Source organism: Serinus canaria, chromosome Z, assembly GCF_022539315.1.
Source record: "Serinus canaria isolate serCan28SL12 chromosome Z, serCan2020, whole genome shotgun sequence".
In the NCBI taxonomy this organism is placed as follows: domain Eukaryota; kingdom Metazoa; phylum Chordata; class Aves; order Passeriformes; family Fringillidae; genus Serinus; species Serinus canaria.
In genome coordinates, this window is record NC_066343.1 from 11,454,764 (window position 1) to 11,481,933 (window position 27,170).

Below are 27,170 nucleotides of genomic sequence, written 5' to 3' on the forward strand. Positions count from 1 at the left end.
ACATTTTGTGGCAGCTGAGGGGCGGTGGGAAATGGCGGGAGCGGGGCTGAGGGGGGCTGGGGGTTAGCTGCGTCTCGCCAGCTGTGCTGGACCGCTTTTAATGTACAGGTCATGGATCCCGCTAAATGGATGAAAAGTGCAGTAAGGAAGGACCTTAAGGAATGGACCTTATAATGGGAAGGACCTTAAAGCTCATCCGGTTCTACGCTCCCCGCCCCCTACGGGCAGGGACACCTCCCACCATCCCAGGTGACTCCGAGCTCTAATGTCCAACCTGGCCTGGGGCACTGCCAGGGATCCCGGGGCAGCCCCAGCTGGTCTGGGCACTCTGTGCCAGGGCCTGCCCACCCTGCCAGGGAACAATTCCTCAGTGCCAAGATCCCAGCCAGCCCTGCCATCTAGTCTGCATCCATTCCCCTTTCTGTCACTCCATGCCCCCCCTTTTTTTTTTAAGGGTTCCTCTCGCTCATGACGGATGGTGGTACATGGCTTGTTTATATGATATCACTAACTTCAGTTACTATATTGCGGCCTATTTAAACTTTATAATGTGAAGGAAAAGAAAGACCCCCAGCACTCTTCATGTTTGCCAAAGGAGTAACAGAATTGCTTCCAGTATTGGTAGTCTCAATCTGTTTTTTACGTGGATTATTTTGAAGACAAACTTTTCAGGAAAAGAAGTTTGGTGCCATCTCAGTGTTGCAAGGAGGCAAATTTTTTTTTTTTTTCATATCCTTTCTGTGTTTTTGTGTACTGTAAAAGGACAAAACCCTAGTATTTTTGTGGTCACCAAAGTAACGCCTGAATAAAAAAAGATGAAAATGAGTTTGAAAAGTAAGGCTAAATTACATTAGTTGGTGATCCTTGACCACTAACAGCTCATATAGAACCCTAGGACACATTTTGTCAGTACTTGTGAATCTACTTGTGACTATTCTAGCTAGTTGTTTTAAATTTTTTTCCCCTGTGTCTAACTAGACTTTTCTATTTATTTGTCAGAGTTTGCAGTACTTTTTTCCCCCCTCTATTTTCTAATTCTGAGGTGTATTGAAAGATGCTTTCCTATTCTTGCTCAGTTCCATTGCTGCTCAGGCAGCCAGGCCTCTTCTCCCCCCTGCTCCCCCTTTCTCGAGCATTTTCTAATTGGAATTTATGGCATGATAGTGCTCTGCAATCTGCTTTATCATCTTTATAACAAATGTTCTTGTTTTAATGTAGCTCTTCTCCTGGATTTTATAGTGTTGCTGCAGAGGAGATGCTGAAGGGAGGCATAAAGATTCCTGTTACACAGTTGCATTACCAGCAGCAGTTTAATCCTTGATGCTCCGCAGATGTTTTCTTTGTAGGCAGAAGCGGGGTTCTCTAGGTAAATATGATTAGAGAGTGGTAGATATCTAGAGTTGTTTTACAGCTGGAGAAATAGAGCTGAGCACTCAAATCTGTTCTCCTTTAAAGCGTAAACTGATACAAAGTAAGTGCTCACCAGCCCCAGAAAGCCACGGGGGAGGAGTTTAGAGTATGGCCTTGATTGGAATTTTGGCAAAGAAATGAAAGATATCTTCTAAAGTGTTAGAAATACGAAGTACCTTAATTCTGCTGAGGCTCATCAGGTAGCAGGGCATATTATTACAGGAGATGCACTGTGTGCCTTTGTAAAAAGGCACTCTAACTCACACACAAACTGTGGGAATTAGAGAATTAATTACTGGGTGAAATTCCCTGGCCTGGGCCATGCATGGGATCAGAATGTGTGATTATACTGGTACCTCCCAGCTTTTAAATCTGTGAATCTTTGGGTTTAGGCTGCTTGTTCACATGCATCTTTTATAAAGTCTACAGTTTTTTCTTCCTTTAAAAGAAGGAAGAAAAACCTATTACCTTTAAAAACCTATTACTTTTTGCCAGGTTATGTTTTTCCCCTTCAATAATTTCATTTTGCTGCTGTGAATATGATTTGGTGATGAGTTCTTTCAGGTACTGCTTTCTTACTCACTTTTCCCCACAAAAAATGTTTCTCTACTTGATCTTGACACCAAAAAATACAAATGAGAAAAAAATCGCAGGTAGCTAAAGAAAGTAATGCACAGGATCTATCTTTTATGGTCTTGATGGAAGAAAGAAGCACAGAAAGATTAGTGTATGGTTTACAAGATAAACAGGGCCAGATTTTGGGGGTTGAAACTGCCAATCACTGAGGTACAGTGAGGGAACCAAGATAAAAGTCATACTGCCTTTTAAAATCCTCTTTATTGTTAAGTAAACAGCTGTTTTTAAATGCTGAAATTGTGTATGGTCAAGTTCAGATGTGTGTACTTCACAAAAGGTTTTTAATAGCATAAACGCCCTAAACTGGTTTGTTTGTGTCATGGACAGAGGGCTCAGGAGACAAAATAACTCATTGGTGACATAAAAACATTGTTTTCCTATAGAAATTATCCTCTGTTTTTGCTGACACAATATATTGTTTTGTCTAGCATTCCATTTAGGAATTAACCTCCCTTCAGTCATAAGGTCAGGTATTAACCATAAGATTAAGCGGACATTAAATTCTAAGTAATAAAAGGGAAAGGGTGAATAGAAGCTGGAGAGACATTCTATAATGGATATTAATTATATGGTTTTTAGCAAAACTTTCGGTTAATTTCTGAATTCATTGCCTTGATTTCAGAAAACCCACATAAGTCTCAGGCAAGTGAAGCAGAGTAGTGAAAGAAATTGTCCTTTGGAAGCAGTTAGAGATTTGTTGCAGACATTGAAAGCAAAAGGATGGCATTGGAGAAGTCTGCTTGGAGAAGGAGCATCTTTTGTTCTTCCCTTATATTTGTTAAAACCAGTCAAGCTTCCAAATGGGCAAGCCTTCCTTAAGGTGTGCCACTGAGTTACTTTCAAATGTAAATATGCATTGAAAATATTTTTTCAGGGCACAGTTCAAAGGGCAGTTTTCTCCCCCAGCTGTTCTTTGGACTGGATCACCTCACAGACCCAGTTCAGGGTGTAGTGGCACAGAGGCTCAGCTGGCCCACAGAAAGGTGTGAAAGAGTTGTAGCATTAAAAAGGTGGAAATGGATGCATGGAATTAGTGCTTTTCTTGGCAGCAACATCAGTTTGTATTGGCAGAAAGAGCTTGTCCAACTACAGCTTTACTGCAGAATACATCTATATTGTTTGGTGTTGGGGCATGAGAAAATTATCACGTGAGACAAATAAAACTCTTTCGCAAGCCCCAGATACTGCTAATGCCTAGTGCAGTTATTAATCTTATTTCCCAGGATCATTCATGATGATATTCAAGATAAGGTGGAAGGTATTAAAGTATTACTTAAGAAGATTTCAGTATATCATGATATGTTATAAACAAGCGAATAAAATAGTTGGAAGTTTTGTTTCGTACTGTAATATCTTTAGCTGCAGTCATCTTCCTGATGATCTGCTGTTGTCCTTTTGTCAGCCACCACTCCACAAATTGTCTTTAAAACTGTATAAGTGGAATTTTTAACCTTTTACAGTTAACATGCTAACATAACAGTTAACATATGCAGCTGAAGTTACTACTCTCAACCTGAATTAAAATACTGTTATTTTTGTATCTGTTTTAAATCAAAAAGTGGACCTGTGCATCCAGATTTTGCCTGTTAACTCTGGTTGTATCATTTGGTTTGCCATTAGGATTGTGGGGGGAAGTAACACAGTACCTGTATAATTCATACTTTTAAGCCATTATGAAAAGAAAAGTGCTGTAGGAACTTTGCTGTGTCTCTGCTTATTGGTGTCATTTTTTTAGTGAAAAGCACAGGTACTATGAAAAGTTGAGCACAAATTTATAGATTGAGTGTTACTCATGAAAGCAGCTGAGCTAGATGTGCATAGGGACAAAATCACAGTTTTGGCAAGGTATCTAGATAAATTTATCTTTACATTATGTGAAATAGTTCCAAAATTGCCCCTTCCTGTAAGCGATTCCTTATGGAAGCAGATCTCATTTGTATGTACTATCAGTATTTCAGCAGCTGAAATAAGTGCAAAACAATAATATTTTATCCTCACAGAATTACTTTTTTTCATTAGTCTTTTGCAGCATTAATGAAATCTCCCAAAAGACTGTTTAAAATATGTAAGGGAAGGTTGGTTACCCAGGCCCTATTCCAGAGGGTGCACAAGGACTTGCACTTGCACTTGCACAGTGAGTAAGAGCCACTTTGCTTTATTGATTTTGTATTCTTGTCTTTCTCTAAAATGGACTATGCAAAGCTCTGTATTTTTATCACAGACACCAAGACAGTTGATTTTCAATTACAGCAAGGAGTGTTATAATTACTTGCATTTTAAACTATCTCATTGTAGTAGCCATTGCTTGGTTGCTAAAGCTTGTGCTTGAAGGAGATCTTTTTGTGTAGGAATATCTTAGGAACCCTGAAATCACCATTTGTCCTTGCAGGTGCAATACTCAGTTTACTTGGTGGTAAAAGCAAAAAAATAAATTCCCTAATTTGTCTGCCCTATTTATGCTTATTCTTTCTATAGTTTGAAAAGTTTGGGGGTTTTTTTTGGCTTTTTTAAAAATCTTGTTGGCTTCCCCTTCCAGAGGACTGTGTGTGGTTCAAAACTTGGGAGTAAAAAAGAGCCCTCCAAATACAGTTATTCTAATATACATATGATATCTATGATTGACATACTTGTCACATATGATGTCTTTTTCCTTCTTTTTAATATATTCATATACCTGTATTATTTGTAAAACTATTATTTATAATGTTTTCCACTTCTACCTTGTTTCCAGATGTTCACAGCTATACATATTTTCACCGTGACTGAGGTAAATGAAAGACTTGCATGTGTCTTAAAAAGAAATTAAAAATGGAGCTTAATTAAAAAAAAAAAGGGATCAATTTTTTTTGTCCCTTAATTTTGGAAAAAAAAATGCTGAGGGGTAGAGCGCCATTTAATAGAATCAGTGTTGTCAACAAGGTGTTATTTGCTTCCAAAGCCATGCTAGATATTGGGAATGTTTCCTAGAGAAATGTATTCTTTAAATAGGCTAAAATTTTTGACATATCGGGCTAACCCATAAATTAAACTCAGGCTGCTGAGTTTTGAAGCAGGTGTTTAATCTACCCAGGGTTTGTTTTTTTTTTTTACAATTTAAAAGAATAAATTACACTCAAACTACCAAGTCAAGCAGTTGATGTACAATGAATTGGAAAGGGCTTTTTTGTGTAGACAACGTGTGCAAATGTATATCTTGTAAAGTTGTATGCTAAGATACCAAATTACTGTAATTTCTATGAAAAGGAATGACCAAGCATAAGAACCAAAAATGGAGGAGCATTTGCCTAGTATGGTAAATGTTTTGGTTTTTGGTTTTTTTTTTTTTACCAGTCATTGCAGGCATGCTTTGGGAGATTCCCAGTGCTGAGGGTTTCTGTGAGACAATGCCAAAAGAAATACAACAGTTAGAGAGAAATAAAGGTGGAGGGAGGAATGCTTTTTTCTTAGGTAGTTTTTATGCAAACAATTACTTTTAACTTTTGAAGATCAATTTGTGTTCCTCTATAACTTATTGTACTATGTAATTACACCTCTGTTTATTACTGTTTTAAGTACTTTCACAGTATACTTTCTGGACTGATGTTTTCCAGCAACTTCTAGTTGGCCTAAGCGCAAGCTCTCTGTACTATTAGTTTCTCTAATTATGGCAGATGGTTTAGCTGCCAAGCAAGTATTGCTGTAATTTTTCTTGTTAATATGTTGTTAGACTAGAAATTCACTTGTGACAACAGCTTTTAACTGTGTCTTTCACAACAAGGATGCCTGGAAGTGTGGTTACTGCTGACTTACCATGATGAAAGAACAGTAACTGATGTTTTTGCAATCCATTCTCAGGTACCGTACACAGACAGTGTTGACAAGAGGTGAAATAGTGTAATTTCAATTTTGACGTCAGTGAGGATATAAAAATGATTTATCATCTTAGTTCTTAGAGTTCAAAGCTGGAGCTTCTGAAGTTGCTGAAAGTACCTGAAGGTGCACGAGTTCATGGGACCTGATGAGATGCATCCACAGGTCCTGTGGGAACTGGATAATATTTCACCCTCTGGCAAATACATGACAGGAAACTACGAACATTTCTTATGATATTTTGATTCATTAGTACCATTCAGTTCAGTCTAGCTAAACTGTTTTATTTACACATGCGCCTGTCAGTTCAGTTCCAGTGACCTGTTCACTGATTTCTTCTCCAGACTTAGTTTTTCAGAATGTTTTTGTAATATTCTGGTGAAATATAGTGTGTCACCTATCAGTGATCATTATGATGAAATATTAACAGTTTGAAATGTTGAATGTGAAATCTGCTGGTGCCTGTAGTTTATATTCATTGTGTATCATTATCCGCTTGTTTATGAGGTCAACAAAGAGCTAAGGTCTGCCAAAGCACAGACACTTTTTGTGTCAGAACTCAGGCATGCTGTAAGTGCAGTGAATATTTAGTCTTGGACTTTGTTATCTATTTTCTATGTAATTCAGGCTGCACTAACTCATTCACTTTAAATATGAACTTAAATTAAGTGATAGTGATGATCACTCACATCATCTTCATGATACACACTAACAAGGTCACTCTGCTAGAAAATCTAGGGTCTAGTTTTGCCAGTCAAATGAGTAGGAGAAAATATTTTACTGATAAACTCTCAAAATGGGATACCCAGAATGTTTATTTTGGAAAGTGGCATTTTCAAAATGTTTGCTGCTACTGCCTTCCTATAGGTTACTAAGTATCCAAAACAAAGTTTGTGCCAAGCTGCCAACTGCAAATGCTGAGTTACCACTATTTTCCCAAATGGGAATCTCAAATTTTTTCCACATAGTTTGTCTGTGGATGTGCTTCTTTGACATATGCAAACATTTTAGTGGAACATAAGCTGGATTTTGATAGTGTGTAGGTTCCTGTGCTGGAATGTGCCATGTGTGTGCTCTCCTTCTCTGTCTAAAACTGGATTTTTACAAACCAATACTGTTTGTTTGGTTCACTCTGAGGCACCATGGGAGAATTTCCTGCCATATCAGATTTATGTGGCAAGGTTTTGGAAGTGGAGGGCTGCAGATTAAAGTCCTGAAATAGCCAGCCTGTGTTAGGAAAATTTACATTTGCCTTCCTTACCTTGGAAATCATGACCTTGACTTTCCTGAACTCCTTTTGGCTCCTCTCAAATCACCTAACTCCAAAATCCTTATTCAGAGCTTTACTTGAACATTTTAAAAAGTATTTTTTATCAGCTTAATATTTGTTCCTGAGATTTAAAAAATCCCCTTAAATGTCTGGAGAAACACACTCATATTAGGTGGACTTACTGTCATTTTTAATCCTCTGTGGCTCCAAACTTTATCAGATGTTTGATGTATTTATCAAATACCTTGAACAATTTCTTTTGCTCAAAAGGTTATCTTTTTTTTCATGTCTCATCTTTGTCTTGTTCTATGTCTTGAAGAGATGTGTGCAAAACCTTCCCTGTAGAATTTGATAACTTCAGCAGCTTGTCACTGGGACCCAGCTCTCTCCTTTAAAATAGTTCATTTTATAAATGGCAATTCAATACATTTATAAAAGGAATTCCATTTTATAAAACGAAATCATTATCAACTAGGCATGGGGATAGCAGTGGAATTTTTTTTGTCCTACTGCACATACTCAATTGCTTCACAGAATTTCATTTCACAGTTGGAAACTTGACTCCTGACTAGAGCTGTATGATACTGCCAATTTTTGCTTTGACTATTCAAGTGTAAAAATAGCTAACTTTGCAAGAATACAGCATGTTTAATTCAGCTCAAGAGTGTCATGTTATTGTAGAGCAAGTGGTTCTTGTCTTTGAAAATAACCAGGCTGAAGTAATGGAAACGTGAAACAGAAAAATGTCATTTGCCTAAACCTACCCAGGTTGAATCAAGGGTTATTTATTGCTTATCTTAATTAGAAATTAAGATTATAAATGGCTAATTCTTATTTGAAATGACACAAAACTGAGCAGATTGATGGCCCGTTGTACTTACTTGTTTCCTACTGTTCTGGTAGCACATAGCACAGTTAAATCCAGGTAAATGTGTTCCCTTATGGTTCCTCAGAACAGGGAGCAGGGACATGAATTTCTGCAGGGAATGATGCTTTTGTTTTGGAAGGACAATCACATGGCTGGGTACCTGTTGCTGAGTCTTGCTTGATACTGCTTGTAGAAATTCTTTTGAAAAAGTTTTTCAGATTAATGGATTCATTCTTGAAGCTTCAGCTCTGTGAGTGAGAATTCAGGGACAGGCTGTAGGAGTATGGGGCAAATACACAAAGTTTCTCTAAGAAACTCACTTCTCCCAGAGCTTTTACTTACATGCATAATGTCACATGTCAACTTCTCATACAAAATTTTTGTCACCAATCACACTTTCTCCTAGATTATGTCTAAAGTGTGAGAATTGGCACATGTAGGATGAGAACACTGAAGCTTCTTGTCTCTTGAGACTGAGGGTGCATGCCACAACTTCATCCCAGTTCTTGCCTCTGCTCTGTATTTCTGGTATTTCTTTCCAAAAATTTATTTCTTTCTTGGAAAATACTTGCAAGTCATATCACAAGAGCCAGAAGTTGTTCTGCTACTTATTCTTTTTCCTCAAATCTGAAGTCTCTTTCTAGGCTTTCTTGGCAGATCCCTTGAGGCCTTTTAATCTGTTGATGTTTTACAGGATTGCCTTAAATTGCATTTCCATCTCTTGAGTATTTGATGCATGAACAATTGTCACTGTCATATTTTTGGAAAAATCCCTTCACCAGTATTTCTTCTCCTAGGAAGCTGAGAAGCCTCAGAGAAGAATGAAAACAATAAATATCTGATTGCTTCTCCCTGTTTTGCTGCTTTGGAATGTGGTCTGGAGATTGTTTATCCAACAGGTGCATGTTTGATTGGTTTCATGTGAATTGTTTTTACTTAATGACCAATCACAGCCAGCTGTGTCGCGACTCTGGCAGCAGTCATGAGCTTTCATGATCATTCTTTGTAACCTTCTGTCTGTATCCTTTCTCTGTTCTTTAGTATAGTTTTAGTATAGCATTCTATGACATAACATAACATGACATGACATGACATGACATGATATGACATGACATACACATAACATAACACATGACATAACACATGACATAACACATGACATAACACATCACATAACACATGACATAACACAACATACATGACATAACATGACATAACATGGCATAACATGACATAACACATGACATAACACATGACATAACACATGACATAACACATGACATAACATAACATGACATAACACATGACATAACACATGACATAACACATGACATAACACATGACATAACATGACATAACACATGACATAACACATGACATAACACATGACATAACACAACATACATGACATAACATGACATAACATGGCATAACATGACATAACACATGACAACACATGACATAGCACAACATACATGACATAACATGACATAACATGACATAACACATGACATAACACATGACATAACACATGACATAACACATAACATGACATAACACATAACATGACATAACATGACATAACACATGACATAACACATGACATAACACATGACATAACATAACATATTAGCCTTCTAAGAACATGGAGTCAGAATCTCAATTTTCCTTTGTCTTGGGGACCCAGCAAGTACCACAAACAGTGATTTGGAGACAAAGTTGGAAGGAAGCAGAGGGCTGGAGCTGGAAGCAAATACATCAAGAAAGGATATTTGGGAAAAGGTAGATGACCAGTGAAAAAAGATATGGGGGATTTGATGTCATATCCATGAGATAACAGCATCAGCTTTGTGTTCTGTGCTACTGTATTCAGCAAGGCTCTTTGGGGTTCAAGTGCATGATACTGGATTGTGCTCCAGTCTGTGCTGAAGGGCATCCAAAACTGGGATTGGCTTTACAAGTGAGCCCATGTTTTCATCTGATGCATCTGATTTGGTGTCTTGATAAAAGGAAGTCAGTAACACATCGTTCTGTCATCGCAGTTTCCAAAGGGCATGTGAATGTTACAAGGAAATATCTGTTAAATCTCTTGGAATTAGAAGTGACAAGATAATAAACACTTTCAGTTTGTATTTACTCTGCCTTGTGTGATGTTTATTCTTTTGCCTCCTACTGAGACTATTATATTTGTTGAGAGGATGCATATGTTTTCACATCTGTCATTCTCTTCTTTCAGTAAAACATTCAAGCAGCAAATTGTTGTCCTGGATGAATTGTGCAGAGGCATACTAGTGTTAGTTATGTGATACATTATATATCCTACATGTCCATGTCATACATGTGATGATGACAATGTACACTTAAGATAGTTTTAGTCCTTAATTTTTTTTTTTGACAGAATATTTTGTGCAGGACCTTGTTCTCTTGAAATCTCTGTTAACTATTCTTAACAACCCTAACATTCTTTGCAAATCTACCTCCCTAATTTACTTTATGGGCTTTACGAAGGCATTTTAGGACAATTTAGCATTTTTTTTTCAGAAGTTGTAGCCAAGATTACACAACTGTTCTTTGAGAGCTAGGCCTGGCTTCAAATCAGCTGATCACCAAAGAAGATTACATAGCCTTGTACTTTAAAGGAGATGTTAAATCACTTGCTCAGGAGTCCCACAGTAGCTTTAGCCTTAGGAGGCGTTCCTTGAGAATCATGTTCATTCCACATAAAGCTAAAATATAGGGCATTTTCCAAGTTATGCTTGAATTTATGGCAAGCAAAGAAAGATGAGTTGTGAGACAAAGTCCAAATCTGAATGTAATCTGTGATTTAGATCTGAAGGGGTCAGCAGCAGGTCCTGTCTATACTAATTTAATTCTCTTTGATCGACAAGAAGAATGATCCTACTGTTTTTCTTGGTCTTGTGCCTGTGGCTGTGTGGTCTTTGGAAGAAACTCTTGTCAAAATCACTGTTGCAGAGATTATCCAGCATTTGTCCACAAGAATTTTACAGAAAACGTGGGTGCAAGGAGGGCTATGCTGCTGTTTAGTGCCTTTCCTAATATGTATTAGTCCTTCCTCTAAGTAAAAACTGCCCTCAACAATGTATTGTAGTCATTCTTTTTTCCAGAGAAATTGTAAATAAAAAAATTTGAAAATCCCATGACAGTTTCTCTAAGCAGTGTGTTAGGGTTGCTGGCTATTTCTGTTTGGATACAGACATTTTATAACCTTGTTCATTTCACTGAGGAAACTAAAATGTTAGGTTATTAGAAGAAAATGAATTTTTCTTGTTTCTAGTCATTGGATCTGCTTCTAGAGAAGGAGGAAAAGTCAATCTTTTATCTGAGTGCATGTAAAGAGAGATCTTACAGGTTGTATTTGGCATGGTGCAAGGGCTTATGAGGAGTTTTTTTGATGGTCATGATAGTCTGACAGCAAAGCTATGTCCTGGTTATTCAGTGTAAGTACCCTAACTTCAGGACTTCCAAAGGGACAGGGAATTTGTGAGATAATATTGACATGAGACTTGTGCTTACCACAAGTTCTGCTGTGCACAACCTGAGCTATCATTACAGAGGCACACAAAATGAATAAAGACATAAGTAACAAAAAAAACCCCTTTTTTACCATGGAATATTTTGCTTTTATAATCTTCTTGTCTCAGAACATTGTGCTACAGGAAAATGTGATAGCTCCTGAAGAGTGTAGAGTTCTTATACAATGTTGTATAAAGAGTTAGATCTCACAGAACTAATCTAAAACTTAAAAGTACCAGAAACCTTCAAAATAACAATTTTGCATTGATTTCATTAGGACCAGGATTGTTCTGAAATTTGACTACCAATCAGTTTAACCATCAGAGTCAGATTCTATAAATTCTCCTTGGTAGTTTCAGGGTGATGTCTGGGACTACTTTAATTTGAGCCCTGGAAATTATATCCTTTATTACTGACTGATATATTAGAATAAACTTGATCCAGTGAGGAATAACCTGTCAATTTTTTTCCCTAAGCTTGCTGTGTGTGTGTGTAAGCTGGTCACTGCTTGGCTGTAACTGCAGTTTTAAGGTTTTTACTGCTCTTTCAGTGAATTTGGTCTAAGCCTTGGGGTTTTTGTGTAGGTCAGGAATCTGTATCTCTGCTGCAGAATACATTTCTCCCTTACTCCATGGCAAAAGGAGTGGGTTGGTTTCCTGCTTCTGATCCTGATGGGGAGCCTGTCTCACTTGGCTTCAGCCTCAGTATGGTGATAGTAGTTGTCCACATCTGCCTGGAGTGGTTCTGGGCATGGGAATGTTATGAAACAATTCAAAAGATAGATCAGGAAGCATGAGAAAGCAGAAGGAACATCTTATATTCATGTGTGAGGGAATGATAAATTAGATGCTGTTGGGTGTGTATATAAACATGTATAGATACTGTATATATACACTGTGTTTGGGTACAGCTATAAAAACATAAGCGGCTAGGAAAGCAACTTGGATATTTCCTGTCAGAATCTTTCTTTATATGAAGATATTCCTTTGCTGAAACTGAAGCTAGAGAAATTCCCTGGGAAAATGTTTTAAATATCTCACCCAGACTTTCCCACTGGTGCTTTATATTGTTTGCCATGAAATCGTGCATGAGTGTTTTACAGAGCAGAGAATCTCAGAATCAGTGACTTCATGCCTTCTGGCCTCTTCTTACCTTTACAGGGAAGAAATGAAAGATGAATGTTACATGACAGGATCTCCTTTAGTTTGGCTGAGTTCCATTTTTGTTCAAGATTACTTATTTTTAAGGCCTGTAAAAATGTCTCTGCTTCACAGCCGTGACAACCAGAAGAGAACAGACTTCCACCAGGACCTTCAGGGCAAGTACAAAGATCTTGTGGACCATCCCATGGCAGCTTATGGCTGCCAGAGGGTTTTGAGAGCTGTTCTTCCCTGAGAAGTAGTAATACATGTATAACAACAGGACTCTCAGTTGAGTTTCTATTTGGAGTTTTGTTGTACTGGTTGTTTTTTATTTATTTGTTAGTTTTTGTGGGTTGTTTTTTTAATCAAACACCAAAATGATAAGGATTGTGCAAATAATTTAAAGAGGAATGTCTTATAAAATGGCATATTGTCTCTTAAAAATATATGTTTTTGCCTTTCCACAAAAGATGGGCAGTGTGATTATTTTGTCTGCAAAATGCTTATACCATTTTCTTGCCCCTGAAAATGTGTGAGGTGCTCATTTCATTGTGAGTTGGAATTGCTACTCATTCTAGACAAGAGAAGTTTTTATGTGTGTTATCTTCAGTCTGCTCTGTTTTCAGTAAGTTTTGCTCCTATACCAACTGCAAATAGCTACAGAGCCACAGAATAATAGATATTATGTTAATATTTTCTTTGTAGCTAGCCAAGTTCTGCTAGTTCCTTCCATTTCCTAGGCTTATATATTGATTTCAAGGACCAACAGAAGAGGTCATGTCTGTATATGGAGCTGTTTTCTCAAGTCAGTTTCTCATAAAGGAGGAAGAATGCAGTTTGTGAGGCTTGACCTTTACATAGTAATGTCTTTTAGCATGTGAAGGAATTGGTCTCTGGTCTGTGCAGCACCAGCTGAAAACCTCAGCTCCTGCCACCATCAGCTGGAGCAGGGAATACAAATGAGCTTTCCAAGAGGCAAAGGGGGAAGTGAGGAAGGAGTGAGGTGAATGTTAAAAAATTTAAATAGTAGGCATCAGGTACCCGTGTAGGACTGTTACTAGTTAGGAGATGCTGACACAAAAGGGATGCTGGAAAGGAGGTGATCATAATGAGGAAATGGGTGAGGTGATCTCCCCAGCTGCTGCAGCAGCAGCCAGAGAAAATCCATGCTGAAGGACCTCTGAAGGTCACCAACCCATCAAGACCCAACTAGCTTATAATTGGTGCTAACATTTCTATTGTGTGTGCAAATGTTGGAAATGTCAATTACTACAATGAGCACTGCAATTTACTTGTGCAAACTGATAAAACACAATAGGGAATATCCACTAATATAATGGTTTCATTCAGCCACCTAATGTAAAGAAGTCTTCTCACTCAAGATAGTAGTTGGATTAGGCACTTTCTCATACACTGACAAAACAATAATATTAAGTGCTGTAAGAAAGGCTTTCTTAGGTGAAATGAAATTTGAATTGTAGTAGTTGTAGGTTTCCTTTAAATATTTTAGTACCTAATAAATATTCCAGCAACAACGTAGATGAATTTTAACGGAGTGTCTTGCTGGTACTATTCATGCTAATTTGCAAGATTTACAGCAATTACCATTTCTGAAAGCTAAAAAATAGTGAGTTATTTCATGAACACATAGAACAAGGCCTTTGAAAACATTTAACGGGACACTTAAAATGAAGTATTTGGCTCAGATATAATTTGGGATGGATAAAAAATTAAAGTGCACTGTCATTCCTGACATTCTTAAAAATAAATTATTGTGTATTGTTTCCCTCTCAGAGTTTGCTGTGTGCACATCCAAGTAGTCAATTAACCCTGGAACCCAAGAAACCTCTTTGGTAAGTTTATGTTTGGAAAACTCCAGAAAGATTAGTCTCTTAAGAAACTCAAACTTTTTGTAAAAATTTATTAAGAAATTTAATTCATTTTGTATTGCTTTTCTCCTTACATTCCTTGGGCTATTTAATCTGCAGCTATTCCAGCAGTATCGTATCTGTAGGGACTTTTCCTTTTAAAGGGGAGGCAAAGGGATAGCACATGAGAAGGAGTTCATGGTGTCTCAGTTCAGAGTTAAAAACTAGATGGTAGTGAAATCAGTGTGAGAAAAATCTGTTACTGAGCAAAGTCCTACTTACCACCACCATTTGTCTGGAAGTTCCTTTAGAGGATTTGAGTAAAAGATTTTGTGTGTACACTTCCCTTCCTCTGATGCTTATTCTCCTGTTGAGTTTATTTGTATACCCATATGTGTCTTTTCACATCATATGGTACTGGGTAAATCTAGCCTTTTTTCCCATTTAACTTAGGGATCTTGTATTGACCACAGAAAGATCCTAATTCATAATATTTTTCTTTAATAGTAAATCTATGTTTTTTAATTTGGTATCAAGCCTCTGACATTCTGTACTACCGCACAAATTGGACAATACAGAGTGGCTCCCTACAGAAACATTTTGAAGATAACAGGGAAAGAACTCTTGCTAGTGCTTCATGAGCTGAAGCTTCTTGTTAAAAAAATTTGTGTCTTTAGAAGATACAGAAGAGCTCTCAAAACTACTCTCAGTATAAATCTATATAAGTTCAGTTTTCTGCTAGTGTCAAAGTCTTTGCTGAAATTAGGTTTGTGGTTTTCCACATACAAAATGTTCTTTGATAATTTTAAGTTCAGATAGATAATTAAAAATACAAAATGTAGTAGCCTAGTTCCCACAATTGAAAAGGAGGAAACACATGAAAAGTGACAGTGTGGATTAAGCCATACACACATACATGATGCAGTGTGTGATATGTAGCTGTACTTGTGCAAATATAAGGATAAAAGTGATAAAATTTATTTCAGCCCCTGACTGTGGCTGACGGCAATAGTTTAGCTGTATACTACAGCCATTTTTTTTCTTCAGGTCTTCAAGAAATGTGTTTTGAGTTGCACATTTCGCACCATATCAGAAAATAATTTGCATGTTTTTGTTAAAATTATGTCTTTTTAATAGGAATATACTGATAAATATATAGAAATTGTAACTGGTAAATGCATAAAACATTCAGCAATGTCAAGCACAAATCAAGTCTGGGTAGAGAAGGGTTAGCAGCCCTGGGGGTGCTGTGGGGCACAGCTGGGACGCCAAAGCCTGGGTTGAGCCCAGAGCCCAGAGCCCTGTGCTGGGCTGGGACCCCAAACCCTGTGCTGGGCTGGGACCCCAAACCCTGGGCTGGGCTGGGCTGGGACCCCAAACCCTGGGCTGGGCTGGGACCCCAAACCCTGGGCTGGGCTGGGCTGGGACCCCAAACCTTGTGCTGAGCTGGGCTGGGACCCCAAACCCTGGGCTGGGCTGGGACCCCAAACCTTGTGCTGAGCTGGGCTGGGACCCCAAACCCTGAGCTGGGCCGGGCCCAGAGCCCAGAGCCCCGTGCTGCGTGGACAGCAGGGCAGGGGGGATTCTGCCCCTCTGCCCCTCGGTCAGAGCCACCTGCAGAGCTGCCCCAGCCCTGGGCCAGCCCAGGAAGGAGCTGGAGCTGCTGCTGCCAGGCCAGAGGAGGCTCCAGGATGGGCAGAGGGATGGATGGAGCAGCTCTGCTGGCAGCCAAGGCTGGCACAGCTGGCACTGCTCCCCCGGGCAGGAGAAGCTTTGGGCTGAGCTCAGGGTGGCCTCGCAGGGCCTGAAGGGGCTGCAGCAAAGAGGGACAGAGACAATTGCCAAGGGCTGCAGGGACAGCCCCAGGGAATGGCTCCCAGGGCCAGAGGGCAGGGCTGGCTGGGACCTTGGCACTGAGGAATTGTTCCCTGGCAGGGTGGGCAGGCCCTGGCACAGGGTGCCCAGAGCAGCTGGGGCTGCCCCTGGATCCCTGGCAGTGCCCAGGCCAGGCTGGACATTGGGACAGTGGGAGGTGTCTCTGCCATGGCAGGTGGTGGCACTGGATGGGGTTTAAGGTGCCTCCCAACCCAAACCATCCTGGGATTTTATGAAATTATCTTAATACATTCCTTTGTATTTCTGAACTTGATGATATTCAGAATTCTGCTTTCACAGCTAGGTGATAGTACATGTTCACTTATACGTAATTGATAATAACATGGAAGCAGTTGGGTACTCCTTCATTTAGCTTGAAAATAGAGGTTGGTTTTTCTAAGAAAAATTGAAGCTTGGAGACTATTTCCATTTGTATTCATTACCTGTGCTACTTGCAAAAAGTCTTGAATGTAAGCTGTTTTGAATGTTGCTTCATGAGCAGGTACTGCCATAATCACAGGAATCCCTAAATTTATGCATAAAGTGCTACACTGGGATTTTGAAGTGGCTTTTTTGCAGTTTAATTAGACTGTTGCTTTCCTACTCATTTTGATATTTCTATGTATACATATATACACCACTGCTGTGTGTACAACTTTTCTTGCATTTGTTTGCAAATGATACAGAACAAGCATCCCCAAAGCACATTTCAGTTGCAAGATGAAAGAGAGAATCTTGCTGCTACATTTTTAAGTGGTAGAGAGACAGCTGAGTGGTGCTCTAGCTGTAAGCCATGTTCATGACTGCTTCTGGTCTAAACTTGAGTGTCTTCAGCTTGACTGACCCATGAAATTGCCAAATTTGTGGTCATACCAGCAGCTTAGTCCAAAAGCGCCAATTGCCTGCTGTTCTCTTGCTTCAGCCATTGGCAGTAAACTCTTTTTTTAAGCTGTTATAAGTAATGACTCCAGATTTGAGGATCATTTTTGCCATGGTGTGCTGGAAGAACAGAGAGTTCCAGGGTAGGAAGAAGAGTTTTGCTCTTCTGGGGTGAAGAGAAGAGCTGAGTGCCTAGAGGTTCAGTATGTGTGGATGCTCTTTCATTTCAAAAGCAAAACGTGTCTCAGTCAGCATGAGATGTGTTTTGCCATCTGGATGGACAGCAGTTACTTTCTTTTTCTCACTCCCAACATGCAGAGAAAGCAGCACTACACATAAAGTTGAGTTGATTTTTGTGTTTAAATTTAGTCACATTATGTGTGAAATTATGCAGAATAATAGAATCCAAATATTTTCTTTATTGACTATTGAAATATTTTTAGTTTTGAAGTAAATCTGATAAGTTTTTCATTGGTTGTAAGCATTTCTGAAAATGGGTGCAAAATAATGGATGTTAGGGTAAGGAAATAAAACGTGTTTTTAAAATCAGTTTGAAATTATGTGGGACAATATTTGTTTACATATCCTCAGCACATCAGAGAAAGGGACATGCTGGATGCACGTCCCCACAAAAGGCCATGATTGTCATGATGATGATGATGATGATGATGATGATGATGATGATGATGGATGATGATGATGATGGGACTGGACCATCTCTTTCATGAGGGAAGGCTGAGAGAGCTGGGATGGCTTAGCCTGCTGAAGAGAAGAGCCAGGGAGGAACTCATGAAAGTAGAAATACCTGAAGGAGGGTGCAAAGAGGAGGAAGCCACACTCATTTTAGTGGTGCCCCATGATAGGAAAGAAATTATATCAACTTAACAAATTGTAAAATTATTCCTTAGCACTAATTATAAAATTATGAATGTGTGTTATTTAGGTACCTTAGTGATTCTTTGTTGCATGCCTACATTTCTCTAGTTTCATTTCAGAGTAGAATGCCATGGGGATAACTATTGTAAGGCTTTTGACCTCAGATTAACAGCTGCTGGCAGTGTTAGTTGTTTATTTTTTTTGGGGATTAATCACGGTGAAAAAATACATGAGTTTCTGCAAGACTAGGAAGCAGTTTAGATTGCCTAAATGTGGAAGTGCAGGAACAGATTTCTTGGGAGGAAAGTATTCCTGGTTCTGATTATTTCCCAACCAGTTACAAAACTGGTAAATGTTGGAGAAATTTCTTGGTCATTTTGATCTCTTTTAATTTTGTTTTGTATCTCAGCTTTTTTTTTCAGGAAGGAGGGGGAGGTAAAGGACTGTCAGTGTGTGAGAGGCAATAAAAATTAAACTCTTATAGGAGAGGGAATTAATATTTAAGGCAATGGGGAAGATACTATCACCCAACTATCCTTAAATGCCCAAATCCTTATTTGTATTTTTTTTTGTTCATTTTGCATTTACATATCACAGTTCTCAATAAAATTAAGTGTGACTGTGCTATTTTCAGCCTAAGCCTTAGCCAGAGGAAATTCAATTAACAGTAAGGACAGAGAAAAAAGATAACAAATAATTATTGCTGTTCTTTTTACCTTTCTTTAAATGTAGATTTATATTCTGTGAGACTAGATGTCAAAGAAAGATGTAGGACACTTGAGGATCTTGTAAATAACAGCTCCAGCTGGTTTGGCTTATTTGTGTTGGATAAATTAGGCTTTTCAATTTTATAACTATAATGGTTCCTTTTTTGCTAATTTATTGAAATGATGCTCTTTTTTGGCTTTACACATTTTTAAAGCTGTTATTTATGGTTTAAATATTTTCAACATCAGGGGTATGTTTAAGTCTTTATGTTTTGTAGACCAGCTTTGCTGTCTTAGCATGACATTGATAATATACATTTAACTGGCTTTTGCTTCTAGAAATGAAGTGTGAATGAATTGAAAAATAAACAAAAGACTAGAAAATGAGATCCGGCACAGCATGAAAAGGAGGAAGCTTTTCTTGAAGAAGGCAAGAAAAATGAGAAAATAGGAAAAAGCTAATTACTTCAGCTGGAGGGAAGACATCAAAACTGTTAGTACATAAGTGTAATTGCCCCATGACACAAATAATCTGTTTTTAAAGACGTGACAGAAATTACTGACAGGAAGAAGCATTCACATGTTTTGCCTTATCCTTATGGATGTTTTCTTTCCAAGAGTGTGTGCTACTGACATTCTTACATTTGGCATTAAGTATGAAATTTTCTATTGTTATAAACTTCTTAAAACTATGCTTGTGCATAACCTGGAGTAAAGGCATAGAGGATCTGTAAAGTCATTAAGGATTTCACAAATCTATTTGCAAAAGTAAAGATTGGCAGTGAGATCTGTATACTCTGCAATATGAATGGGCTTTTGGAGGCTTCGCAAAGGTAGCAAAGGTTTTGTTTGGTTTGCTGGATTATTTTTGTTTGTTTGTTTTTTGTGTAGTGTTTTTTGGTTTTGTTTTTTGTTTTGTTTATTTTCAAGTGTGGAAAGAAATCCTATCAGGTTGTCTGCAAAATGCTCCCAGAAATCTGAGGATTTGGCTGTTAACTCACTCAACATATGCAGGGCAAATTCCAGGTGATCCCTTAGTTTAGGAGTCTGAACCATCAAAAGATTTTACACCAAGAGAACTTTGACAGATTAAGAGATGAAAATTGATTGCAAGTGTAGAGATAACTATTAATTATTGTCCCTTTTTTTTGGGGGGGGGTCAATCCTATAAGCAGATGTTGGAGACAAACTGACTGGAATAAACTGCAAGTCCTGGGTCCCTTTGTGATGAGAAGTGATGGGAATTTTGCCAGTACTGACAAGATCTTACCCCAAAATTAAGTTTCTGAGATATCTGTAGGACCTCATTCTAGAGGTGATTCCTTGGATTTAAAATATTAGTTGCAGATTAATTTCCTTAATTTCAATTGGTAACTTCTTGCCAGCAAGCATAATTTATTGCCATACTGTTAATCGCCTAAGAGATTAAGAATAGTAAACTAACATTAACAATGTATTTTTCATATTACAGGGGATAAAGATTTGAGGTGGAATCCTTGATCCCCTGTGAGTGGCACAGGCAGCCAGTAGGATTGTTCATCAGTTTAATTTCATTAATTCATTAATTGTTCATTAATTTAATTTTTTAATTTTAATTTAAGTGAGCAGTGCCTGTTCACTTTCCTGGATGGAAGTGATAATGGTACTAAACAGCTCAGGCAATACTTTGGAAATGTGTTCCTCTGGTGTGTGAATGGTGGTATCTGCTTGGGCAGCATCATGTAGGTAAGATTGGTTAGATGCATGACATCTGCATTATATTTTGTTTCATGATATGAGAAGGTTGACTTTATGATTTTATTTAACTCTTTGGTGAGGGAGACACTGCTGGGAATGATGCTCTTCCATCAGCTGCACTGGAGGAAAGGAGGGAGGAAGGAAAAGCAATGGGTTTGGGAACCAGTCTCAATATTTCATTCTTTCCCTCCTGCGAAGGGAAGAAGTGGATGCACAGTTAAATGAGTTTGCTGGGAAAGATAAGTGAATGTTGCTTTGCAGAGAGTGCTTCCTTGGCATCAGTGTAAGTCATGCATGGAATCACAGATGCCTGTCCCTGTTAACTGCAGTGATTTTCAGAGAGGGGGAATATCACAAATGCAATTATCTGGAGAGATTTCCCACCCCAGCCCCAAGTTTAGTTTCTTTTCAGAAATATGTTCTTTGTTGGCCTTAAAAAAAAAATAGTGTCTAGTTTCTTTCTTCTCCATTCATAGGCAAAGAGCACTTATGTCTGCACAGGTTAATTTCTCTGAATGTGTTTGCTATCTTTCTCCTTCCTTTCTGGAGAATTTACTTGGGACCAGAGGCTGGGATGGGTTCTATTCCATGCTGCCATGCGATTGAGGATGATTTTTAGGCAGCACTGGAGGAAGGAAGGCAAACAGGATAATTCTCTGTCTTGCAGGGGTGGCAACTATTATTGCTAAAGAGTCTGAGTATTAAAAGCTGGAAGATTTCCCCTGCAGACAAGACCTGAACTAAACTGACGTGGAGCTCTGTAAAGACACAGAGAGTTTGGTTTGGAGCTTTTAAGCAAGGATCTAACATTTTCAGTCACAATATAGATTCAGATTCCTAAAACACCCAATTAATCATTAAACATAAATCACCTGGATACTTCTCAGCTCCTGACATCAGTGATTGCTGTAGTTTGAATAGATATCCTGACTCAGGGTGTCCCAAAAAATTTAAAAGAAAAATAAAATTAAATTATTTAAAAGAAAAATAAAAGCCCAAGACAATTAAAATTGTTCTGGTTTCATTGCATTGCAGTCTTTTTTTTTTTTTTTTCCCCACTTTTTTTTTTTTGAAGTGTCATGTAGCCTTTTGTTTTGTCACTGCTTGGGAATTAACAAGATCTCTAAAAGAGAGATCACTTAGGGTGCCACCTAATTGCAAGCCCTCTGTTTTAACAACTGTAAGAGATTTTAAGAACAGGTTAATCAAGTTTTATATGAAAATTCGTGTCATTTTCCCTGCTTTGGGCAAGGTGGTGCCTTAGCTGGCCTGTAAGACTTCTTCCATTTACATTCCTCAGTTCTGTGACTTATGGAGTACTGACTCATTTCCTTGTCCCTCCTGCCTGGCTTTAAAACTCACAGTCCTTTTCAGGATGCTGTGATTTCTTACCTCACCCCTTGCCGGGCTGTGTTCCTGCCAGAGTTGTGGAAGAGCTTGCCATTGGTCCCTGGGCTTCTGCAGTATTTTCTTCAGAGAAAAGCAAGTGGAAGAAAAAATCTAAACAAGTTAAACACAACTAACTCGCTGGAAAGTACCAATTGATTACTTGAGATCTTAAAATCAGGTTTTCCTCAGTTCTCAGTTATGTAGTGGGGCATTTTATCTGTTCTTGAGTGAGCCTCAGCCAAGTGTTTGTGTCTCCATGGGACACAATTTGGGACACTAATTTGGTTTGAGAATTATGTTTATTAGCCAGGTGTAGTGGTTGAGCTAATAATCCATCCTTTCATTAGGAGATAGCTTTTTTACTTCTGCATAGTGACAAATTGAAATAGGGCAGTGCTATTCAGCTCTGGATCTTAAAACACCTTCATATTTCTGGTTTTTTAGCCTTATTGATTGTAAACAACAGCATAAATCATGTTTCAGTGGAGCAAAAGGAAATGTCCAGATTTATTTATTTTCCCAGTGACATATGTCAGTTACCATATAGAGTTTTCAGGCTCCCAAAGATATGATGATAGATTATATTTCAGCAACAGATTTCTTTCAAAACATCACAATGTCAGGCCTATTAATATTTAAGGTCCATGTTTTTCTCATATTTGTCTCTATAATGTAAATGGTTTTCAGTCATACCAGTTGCTTTGATAAGAATATAAGATAACTTTTGAACAAAATTTATCAATTTTTTTTTTTGGAGACACAAAGGAATTTTAATTCCTTTTATAAGAAAATGAAATTTCTTTTTTAAGAATATAATAGGTTGGTAACTGTTTTTCCATTCACATTTAAAGCCGATGAATATTTTTTCTAGTTTGAACAGGTCTATTTATGGAAGTCTGATAGAATTTTGTTTCTAAATGAGCAGCTTTTACCTTGTTTTTACCTGTAATAACAAATCTCCTGCAGCACAGAGCTTCCATGTCCATATTAATGTGCTGTGAGCTCAGCCCTTGCCTTGCACCCAGTGTTCAGTAAAGGTAACACAAACTTCAATTCACCTCTTTGAGTGCAGTTTGTGAAGCTGGGTACCAGCAACAAGCCCTGTCCCCTCTATACCTGCCCAGATTTACCCTGGAATTTGCAAGCACTCAGGCAGTTGGCCCACCTACCCTTCTTTGAGGCAAACCTTCTGTGCCATGTGTACCAAAGGTAAGTAGTTTAAAAATGCCTTGGAAATGGCTGTACCAGCTGGAGGTGCACTGTGGGTTCTCTGCTTGTTTTTTCTACCCCTGTTGATGTTGGGATTGAAGGTATTTGAGACTATAGTTCATGTTCAGATTCAGGTGTTTATTGTTTCTTATCAGTCTTAGAGTCTCACGGCAGTGAGTTCTGCAGTCTTTCATTAGCAAGGCACAACATGGGTAACTATCTCTTGTTATAAGGTCTTTAAAGACTAAACTATCCAATTAAGAAGTTACCTGGATTATTTTCCCTTTTAACCCAACAACTGATCCCAAAGAGCTGCAATGGGGATATTTCTGCCCAATTACAAAATGCCACCCAAACCCATGAAGAAGAAGGAAGAAGAAGGGGAAGAAGAACAGCTGCCTCCGCCCTAAAACCTCCATCTTGCTTCATATTGATTTCTATATTCTAAACCCCCAAGCTCTAAGTTTTCTACCCTGTGATATTACACACTTCTACCCAACTGCACACCCATAATCCCACTGCTGTCAATCAGTTTTGGAGGCCTTTTCCACAGCCTCAGGTCAAGTGTAGTATTCTCTTGTGCCTTCTGAGCCTTTAAGCACAGAAAGTTTAAAATTCTCAGTATCCAGGGTTCCAATAGTGCATCTTCCAGCTACAGCACATGCACATCTTTCCCTAATTTTGTTTTCTTGCCTGACTCTAAGATGGAGAGTGAAAAGTGTTACATTTTTAGAGAGAAAAGACAATATTTTTTAAAGTAGGGATCTCAGCCGTGTTGGAGGAATGGACTGATGAATCTAAACCAATTCAAATTAGCTGGTTTTGTTCTTTTAAATTCTTAGATGTTCACAGATTTGTAGGTGAATTCTTACTACTCCACTAGTCACTGGCTGTGGCCCAGCTACATTCAGTCTGCTTTTGGTGAGTTAATTCATTTGTTGTTCTTACTGATGATGTCAGAAATGCTAAATAGACCTTACTTTACTACCTGTTTTGGCTGTAGCACAACTTAAAAGCAGCAGCCTATAGCTCTGTTGCTTTGCATTTTCTGCCAGTGTGTTTCTGAGATGACAGATGTGCAGGAGGCTCAGAGAAAGTGCCCTGCTCATGCTCTAACTCAGCTCTTTATGTGATGTACAGGTGGTCTGCTTGTCTGTGATCAGATATATGCAGCCATTTCATTAAGGCAATGGATCATGTCCATACTTTCAGGTAAGCCAGGTACACTTAAACCTTCCAGTGTTGGGAGATTTGCTGGTAAAGGAAGTGGAACCTGAATTTAGCAGCAGTCTGAGCTAATTTGAGTGCTGCCTAACATTTGTACCAGGCATGACTCCAATCACTCTGCCCCTTTTGGTGTCCTGCTGCATCCCTTTCTAAACAGAGCATGGCTGAGATCCTTTTGTAATTCAGAATATCCCTTCCCATCAGTGGCAGCATCTCCTAAGACACATCTTTATGACTGGAAGTGAGCTGGGGGAAGTTGAAGAGGCAAAGCTGTACTTAGATATGGTTGTACCAATGGATCTGTGTCAGTAACAGCCTCTGGCAGGACTGTGGGGTTTTGTAGCTGGACATGAAGTTGGAGCACTGAGCTGAATATTGCAGCAGATTTCTGCAAAACATGGTCAGGAGCACGATGGAACTGAACTCCAACACTGCTATTTTGCATTGATGCAAGCAAAAAAATAGTGGTTTGTATGATACTGTGTTGGGAGTAGTGCCAGACTGCAATATCAGAGAGCCATAGCATCTCTTTAACCCCATCCTGCCAACTTCCAGCCTTCCTGATTATTTTTTTCTTAGTTAAAAGAATAAATGGACCCTCTGAGAAGCCAGATATTAAAAACTGGCTTTCTTTCTCTCTTCCTGTAGACAAACCTGGGCTGACCCATTCACCAAATGCTGCCTTTGTTCTGTGTGTATGCCAGGAAGAATTTTCTGATGCAGCTGTTAACAAGTTTTCACATTTCTATAGTTTCCCTCCTGAACAAATGTATTCCTCTTCACTATAATCTTTCCCTGGCTTCACATTTTGTATTTTCGAGGACACAGAGGTAAGTGCTTGTCTGGTTTTTCTTTTGTTCTCCTGAAAGGAAGGATTGTCAGTTCTTTGTATCACTGCAATGCTACTTCTGATGCTGCCCGCAAGAAACAGAAAGGTGAATTGAAAGGTACCTGTAGAGTTTGGGTGATCACTAGGAACGGATTTTCTGCTCAAAATGTCACACTGATCTTTTGGGTTAAAGATTTTTCTTCCAACGTGTGATGAGGTTGGAATTCTGCAGGCAGCATTTGTTAAGAGCTGCTATTAACCTGTGCTTCTTCTGCCCAGTTTCCAGAAAGCATCCGGGGTCAGAATTTCAGTGCAGGACTGTCATGTCATTTAAAGCAACATTAATTCTCCCTGGTGTATCATGAGTACATTTCTCTTGCCTCCTGACTCCTTCTACCACTCCTGTTAGTGCAGTAGATGTTTTTATTTCTCTGTGCAGTGCTTTCCAAGTCATTGGTTTTGTCACTTGGTTGCTGCTAAAAAACCTGGAATGTCTAACACTGCTTCTGGCTTTTCATTAACACATTTTCAGAGACAGTTGTCACTCAGGTGACACTTAAGTGTCACCATATTCATTATGTTTTTAGTGAATAACATAAAAAAAAAAAAAACTATGGACTCTTTGTTACAATATTTATTTTGAAAGGAAAATGTAATTTAAAAAGAAGATAAAAAGAAATATTAAGAAAAGAGGAATTTTACATAAAGTGTGTGTGTGCACCTATTTTTATCCCTAGTCAATGAGGAAAAGTTGTTGTCATTCCTGCTTGGTATTTGTGTGCACTTGTAGTACAGGAAGAAACTTGCTTTCCATTTTGGTGCTAGAAAAGCAGTTATTGATCACATAGTGAGTGAGACTTTAGATGATAATAGAAGTCTGTAAAACTGAATGATGAAGATAGGCCAAAAGGATATTTTGAGATAAAGGATGAAAATAGGCTTTCAGAAAAGCATCCAATTCTTTTTTCCAGCTAATTTCAAACATTGCCTGGATAAGAATTGTCAGTCATGTGCTGGGCTGCATCCAAATCAGTGTGAGTACAAAGTTGGGGGATGTGGTTCTCCCTCTCTGCTCCCCTTTTGTGACACCCCACTGGCAGTGTTGCTCTGGGGTCCCAGCATGGGGAGGACATGGAGATGCAGGAGTGAGTCCAGAGGGTGCCACAGGGATGCTCTGGGGGCTGGAGTTGCTCTGCTCTGGACCCAGGTTGGGAGACCTCAGGGTGTTCCTGCAGAAGGCTCCAGGGAGAGCTCAGAGCCCCCTGGAGGGTCTAAAAGGCTCCAGGAGAGCCAGAGAGGAACCTGGGACAAGGGATGGAGCACCCAGGGAACGGCTCCCAGTGCCAGAGGGCAGGGCTGGCTGGGACCTTGGCCATGAGGAATTGTTCCCTGGCAGGGTGGGCAGGCCCTGGCACAGGGTGCCCAGAGCAGCTGGGGCTGCCCCTGGATCCCTGGCAGTGCCCAAGGCCAGGCTGGACACTGGGACAGTGGGAGGTGTCCCTGCCATGGCAGGGGGTGGCACTGGATGGGATTTGAGTTCCCTTTCAACCCAAACCATTCTGGGATTCCATGTTTCTATGTATGATAATTCTCAAATCATCCATTTGAATCAGTTATACACTAGACCTCATTGAAAATTTGGTCTGTATCCAAAACAAAATAGATTTATTAAAAACACAAGAATTTTATAATTCTGTTTCTAATTTTTGAAATGTCAACCTCCAAAGTCAAAGTTTTCACTGAAAACAGTGAAAAATTTAATAGGTCCTTGTCTTCCTTTTCCAGCTTATTTTAGGAAGACTGACTTTAGGAATTAATCATTACCCATGATGATGATGATGATGGTGGTTATCCATTGGTCTGGC

At 38.9% G+C, this 27,170-nt stretch overlaps 1 protein-coding gene and 1 long non-coding RNA gene across 2 annotated transcripts in view; one reads left to right on the forward strand and one right to left on the reverse strand.

Annotated features, from left to right (window-relative positions):
* Positions 1-27,170, reverse strand: part of LOC115484325 (zinc finger protein 239-like) — an 822,389-nt gene that overhangs the window by 505,505 nt on the left and 289,714 nt on the right. The window lies entirely within an intron of this gene.
* LOC127061086 (uncharacterized) lies at positions 4-4,809 on the forward strand. The gene is made up of 3 exons (XR_007780537.1): positions 4-249; positions 4,066-4,180; positions 4,778-4,809. It is a non-coding gene; the product is annotated as an uncharacterized LOC127061086 (long non-coding RNA).